The 6,428-nt window shown below is 45.3% G+C and overlaps 1 protein-coding gene across 5 annotated transcripts in view; it reads right to left on the reverse strand.

Annotated features, from left to right (window-relative positions):
* LOC116704080 (microtubule-associated tumor suppressor 1 homolog) overlaps positions 1–3,502 on the reverse strand; it is a 67,037-nt gene extending 63,535 nt beyond the window's left edge. For 2 of the 5 annotated variants that reach the window (XM_032539305.1, XM_032539314.1), the window contains exon 1: positions 3,254–3,445. The gene's annotated coding sequence lies outside the window, so the exon portion shown is untranslated. Of the gene's footprint in view, positions 1–3,253 lie in introns of all 5 variants that reach the window. The other 3 variants (XM_032539299.1, XM_032539291.1, XM_032539325.1) reach the window with 3 other exon arrangements.
* Positions 3,503–6,428: the final 2,926 nt, after the last annotated feature.

Here is a 6,428-nt window from a genome sequence, read left to right on the forward strand (position 1 = left end):
TACTCCTTACATTTCACAAAATTGGCTTGTTACTTTAGTTTTGTACAAATCGTCTATCAGGTGTGATTGTGAGTGTACTGTATGTCGGAGAATAGCGCGGACAGGCGCCTCACATCGCGAGCGGGCCCGCACGCCACACGGAGACAAAAGTCAGAGACAAGAAAAAGACTAGCTGTCCGGAGGATAATCAGCTTAAGCCTGTTGTTGTATTGGTCTATAGTTCTTGCAAATTTTAAAGTTAGCTTGTTTGTGTTCTTCACCTGTTAGCTAGGTTATTTTTTTTAATTATATATAAAAAAAATTATTATTATACTTTATTAATCCCACAAGGGGAAACTACACTTTTCACTCTGTTGTTATTACACACATTACACACAGGCCTGAATTACACACACAGGACCTACACATGCACTAATGGAGAGATGTCAGAGTGGGGGGGCTGCCCATGGAAAGGCGCCCCGAGCGGTTGGGGGTTTGGTGCCTTGCTCAAGAGCACCTTGGCAGTGCCCAGGAGGTGAACTGGCACCTCTCCAGCTACCAGTCCACCACCATACTTTGGTCCGTACGGGAACTTGAACCAGCAACCCTCCGGTTCCCAACCCAACTCCCTATGGACTGAGCTAGGTTACACCTGTTAGCTAGGTTACCCCTGGCTGTTGATTCGATATAATGGCGATTGTTGAACGTCCTTGCTCAGTAAGATAATGTAATTAATAGCTATTATTTACTAGCATATATGATTCCTACGCACTGTGTCTGGTAGCCTTTACAATGTTATTTATTTCTTTTATTACCACACAAACAGCCATAGCAGAGCTACCCCCCCCCCCCCCCCCCATGTTTAAACCGATGCTTGACTGTAAGAAAGCATCAACAGAGAGAAGTTGTCTCCGTCCGTGTTTTAACAGACACACCTGGGGTAAAGTTGGAAACCAGAATCAGCTTTAATACAGTCCTAATCTAGTCCTCACCAAGTTTCAGTTTCTTTGTCATTCGCAAGGCTACTTTTACTTTTATCCTTTGAGTAAATTTCCAAGCTTCTACTTTGTTACTTTTACTTGAGTAAAGACGTTAAATCAGTACTTCTACTTTTACCAGAATCATTTTTAACAGAATTATCTGTACTTCTACTTGAGTACGGTAAGTGAGTACTTTTGCCATCTCTGCTTGCTGCTTGCCTGCCCAATCTCTGTGATCTCTGTTTTCATCATTTTCATCATCCATACTACTTCATGCTAACATAAGCGCCATCAAGCCGCAATGATTTGCCATGAATGAATGCAGAATGTCGCAGAATCTGTTGAGTTGTATTGGTGGTGCGTCAAGCGCAACCTACAGTATATTCCCATCGAATCAGATTGAATATGTTATTAATGACGCGAAAAATAATAACGGTAGCTCCAGTGAAATTTCCAACTTCGCCCCAGGTGTGTCTGTTAAAACACGGACAAAGACAACTTCTGTCTCTTGATGCTTAATTACAATCAAGCAGCGTGCAACATAGCTAACAGGTGAAGAACACAAACAACAAAATCACTAGCTAACTTACTTTAAATTTGCAAGAACTATAGACCAATACAACAACAAGCTAAAATGAACTGACAGCATAAGTTATTCGACTTACAGCAACAACGGCGAAATTAAACGTCACACGCCATTGAAAACAATAAGACGGACCGCAGCATGCGGGACTTGTTACAACAATGGGACGGTTGTGGTTCGGAAATGAACAACAGGGAAAGGAACCGGCACACACAGGAGGCGGCAACAACAACGGGACAGTTATGGTTAGGAGAAGAAGAACGCGGAAAGGAACTGCCCCGCGATCCCCGGTCTCCAGGGTGGAAAACTGTGTTGTTTGACCTATCATCCACCCAAACCAACCTCCTCACGAGGCTTTTGAATACTACTCGCTTCGTAATTCATGAATGATTCCCATTAAAATACATTAGTTCAGACTTCGTGCTCACACCACAAAAAAAACAAGAAAATTGTATCCCTATACACAAATCAATAAATTAAATAACGTCACCATGTCACACACTGCCATGAGACTGGACTATGGTATGAGCTGGCCCAAAGCCCAGGGTGGGAAAGGGTGAGCAGGTTCGGGATGGCAAGTGGCAGCATCCCTGATCTCTACACTGACGATGCCAGGACTGCGACAGCTGCGGGCGAAGATGAGAGCCCAACTGCTGAAGGACTTTAATGCTGCCTTCAAGCTATCACTTCCTGAATGTTCGTCCGAGAGACGGGGTCAATACAGGGAGTACAGACCGAGCATCACGTGTCCATGTCCCATCTGAGCAGCACACAAACCGGCTGCAGTCGATGGTGGAGGTTGACATGCCATCTCATGTCAAGTTTTTATTAATTATTGTTATATTTGGATTCAAACGGTCTTCTTTCTCTGTCTGTTTGTCCCCCATAGTGAGTCAGCAGTACTGAAATGTAGGCGCCCGATCAACGTACAGTTTTTTTGCCTCTTCCCTCGTTGTAAGTTCCCAATATCTGAGTAAAATGGAACACAATATAATCTGCAGTGACATGCTCCACCTGGGGCATCCAGTGGAAACCAACACCTGATGACTGACATATATGAATAGCCACTAACATGTGCGCTTTATTCCAATTTAGGGCAGGAATGTTGCCCCAGACAGTCGACATGTTAAGTCGCATTGAAAAAAAGACACCTTTAAACCCACTGCATGCAGTTCAGTGAAACAGTGCTCCAACTGTGCATAAGTACATTATGAAGTGATTTAGTTACATGTGCAATCTTCTCAAAAAGCATCTGGATACTGTTTTCAGCACCATCCTCAAGCACTACAAAGTAAAGACTACAAGACTGCTTTATATCTTCAGTTTGGCCCCAGCACTTCACCTTGGCAATTATTCGATTTATGTTTGACTTTATATAAACTTCTCAGCACATACTGAAACATGGTAAGCTACAGGCAAAGGCTTTAATGAGCTACTCCAAAAATTAACATGAGTCCCAAATTCAGTTACATTTACTAAATATACATGTACTAGTATAATAAAAATCGTAATTGAACTGTTTCCTATAAATGAATGTAGTTTGATGACACAATAACTGTTGAATGATTGGCTTGTTTTGCACCAGCCAACCTCTCAAAGTGCACGGAACATTTGCATTCCAAAGAACCTATGCCCCAGAACACACACACTCGCACACAAAGTGGAAAAAAACACACTATCGTTCATAACTGTAGACACAGACATAACTTACTCTTCCGTCTCCTTCTTCTCAGGCTTAAAAAAACATCCAGCTAATAATTATGGAAGCTTGCTCACACTCCTCGTTTCAAACTCACATGCACTTGGCTGGCTGTCCACCTCCGCACAGTCCTCGCTGCACTGCAAGTTCATGACTGCGTCGTATCTTATCCCATCACTGCTGTGTGTGTGTGTGTGCGTGGGTGTGTGTGTGTGTGTGTGTGCGTGCGTGTGTGAGTGTATGTGTGTGCGCACAGGCGAGGTAAGACTACGCAGGTTCTGACGGTGGTCAAGAGAGGGAGGAGACAGCGAGACAGAGAGAGAAAGAGAGAGAGAGAGAGAGAGAGAGAGAGAGAGATACACACCTCCCCTTTTTGTTCTGAAACACGAGCATGCAGCTCAGTGCTGCAGTAACAAGAAAAATACACTTTCTTCAAGGTCTAGTTTGGGAAGGGGATAGTCAGTGCTATGTATGTTACAAAGGTTCACAGAGGAAACAAAGAGGGAGGTTTTGGACTGGAGAGGAAAGGGGCAATGAAAATAATAAAAATGTAACCCCTACATTTGGATGAAAAGGAAGGAGGAGAAGTAGAGGGAGGAGTAGAATAGAGTGAAAAGGAACAATCCAAGTACAATGACAGAAAACAAAATTAAACTGCTAGTCTTTTTTACATGACAGACAATTACAGACTAAAAGTCAAACGCGCGTCTTTGGCGACCCCCAAAGAGGTTTTTAGCCAGCGCCAGAAAAAATAATAACGATCGCCAAAACATCTGATATTAAGCAACCAGCTTCTCTCTCATCCACAGCTTCTATGTTTTAAACATGCGGCTGGTGCAGAAAGCTCTGCTATCAAGCCAACGCTAATGGGATCTCCGTTTGCAGAGGCTGTACTGGACTCTCCCAGTAACCGTGCTGCTACTCCGACTGTTGTTTGTGCATATGCATCAAATAAGAGTTCAGAGTACTCAGCCTTCTTGGAGACCTTGAATGGAGTTCTGTATGGGGCTCCTGTGGGGGACGCCATAGTTCTGCTGTGGGATTTCAACACACACGTGGCCAATGATAGGAATACATGGAGAGGCGTGATTTGGAGGAACGGCCTCCATGATCTAAACCACAGTGGTTGTCTGTTGTTGGACTTCTGTGCTAGTCATGGATTGTCCATAACAGACACCATGTTCAAGCGTAGGGATGCTCATAAGTGCACGTGGTACCAGAGCACCCTAAGCCAAAGGTCAATGATTGATTTTATAATTGTTTCATCTGATTTGAGGCCGTATGTTTTGGACAATCGGGTGAAGAGAGGGGCAGGGCTGTCCCAGGCCCATCTGGTGGTGATTTGGGTCAGGGGGTGGGGGAAGACTCTGGACAGACCTGATAAGCCCAAACGGGTAGTGCGGGTAAATTGGAAACATTTGGAGGAGGCCCATGTCCGACAGACTTTCAACTCACATTGGGCATGGGGCATTGAACCTGAGTGGACAATGTTCAAAGTTTCCATTGCTAAAGATGCAGTGGAGAGCTGTGGTCTTGGGGTCTTAGGTGCCTCAAGTGGCGGTCACCCACAAATACCCTGGTGGACACCGGTGGTCAGGGAAGCTATCCAACTAAAGAAGGAGTCTTTCCGGGATATGCTATCCCAGAGGGATTCAGAAGCAGCTGCAAGGTACTGAAGGGCCCAATGGGTGCAGCCTCTGCCGTGAAAGAGGCAAAGCAGTGGGTGTGGGAGAAGTTTGAAGTAGACATGGAGAAGGACTTTTGGTCGGCACCAAGGTGCTTCTGGAAGACCGTTCGCCACCTCAGGAGGGGTAAGTGGAGAACCATCCAAGCTGTGTACAGTAAGGATGGGATGCTGTTAATTTCAACTTAGGAGGTAATAGGGTGGTGGACGGAGCATTTTGAGGAACTCTTAAATCTAGCTAATACGCCCTCTATGGTAGAGACAGAGCTGGAGGATGATGGGGGATTATTGTCAAGTTCCCTGGTGGAAGTCACTGAGGTAGTTAAACAACTCCACAGTGAAGGGACAATGGACTGGGAGAATGGTCGGAGAATTGGCGTAGCAGGTGCGGTATTACATTCAATTTATTGCGCTATTGTGATGAAAAGAGAGCTGAGCCAGAAGGCAAAGCTCTCAATCTACTGGTTCAGTTTTTGTTCCTACCCTCACCTATGATCATGAAGGCTGGGACATGACCGAAAAAACGAGATCCAGGGTACAAGGGCCGAAATGGGTTTCCACAATAGGGTGGCTGGTGTCTCCCTTAGAGATAGGGTGAGAAGCACAGTCACAGGGAGCTTGGAGTAGAGCCGGTTGTCCTTTGTGTCAAAAGGAGCCAGTTGAGGTGTTTCGGGCATCTGGTAAGGATGCCTCCTGGGTGCCTCCCTGGAGAGGTGTTCCAGGAGGAGGCCTCGGGGAAGACCCAGGACTAGGTGGAGGAAGTATATCTTCAACCTGGCCTGGGAACACCTCAGGATCCCCCAGTCGGTGTTGGCTAATGTGGCTCGGGAAAGGGGAGTTTGTGGTCCCCTCCTGGAGCAGCTGCCCCCGCAACCCGATACCGGATAAGCAGACGGATGGATGGGGGGATGGATGGATGGATGGATGGATGGATGGATGGTTTTCAGAAACAGGCGAGCAAAAATGGCTCGCTAGCGCCTCTTACAAATCTTCAAAAATGTAGCCCCTGCAGTATGTTTCACGTAGACTAACAAAACTCAGCAAACAGTCCGCCATTTTGAAGTCACTGTGCATAATTTGTGGATTTTTGGTCCTTTCTACACATCGTACTTTATTGAACTCCTCCTAGAGATTTCATCTGATCAACTTCAAATTTGGTCTGTGCCATCTTTAGACCTGAAAGATGAAAAGTTCTTAATAAAAGCATTTATTTTGTTGCAGGGCCTGGCCGTGGCGTGGCAGCCATTTTGTGCTTTTTCTCCATAGAAACAGGAAATGGGTGTAACTTGAGTGTCCAATCTGCCCAAAGTTTTTCAGGTTTCATAAGACTCCAATCCTGAGGACATGTACAGGCCAATATTGACCCATAGTTATAGTGCCACCTAGTCGCAACAGGAAGTAGGCCTAAAAGTTAAGGCGCTATACTTTAATGAACTTCTCCTAGAGATTTTATCAAACGACATCAAAATTGGTGTGTGCCATCTCGCGACCCTAAAGATTAAA

This window comes from Etheostoma spectabile, chromosome 2 (assembly GCF_008692095.1).
Source record: "Etheostoma spectabile isolate EspeVRDwgs_2016 chromosome 2, UIUC_Espe_1.0, whole genome shotgun sequence".
Classification (NCBI taxonomy): domain Eukaryota; kingdom Metazoa; phylum Chordata; class Actinopteri; order Perciformes; family Percidae; genus Etheostoma; species Etheostoma spectabile.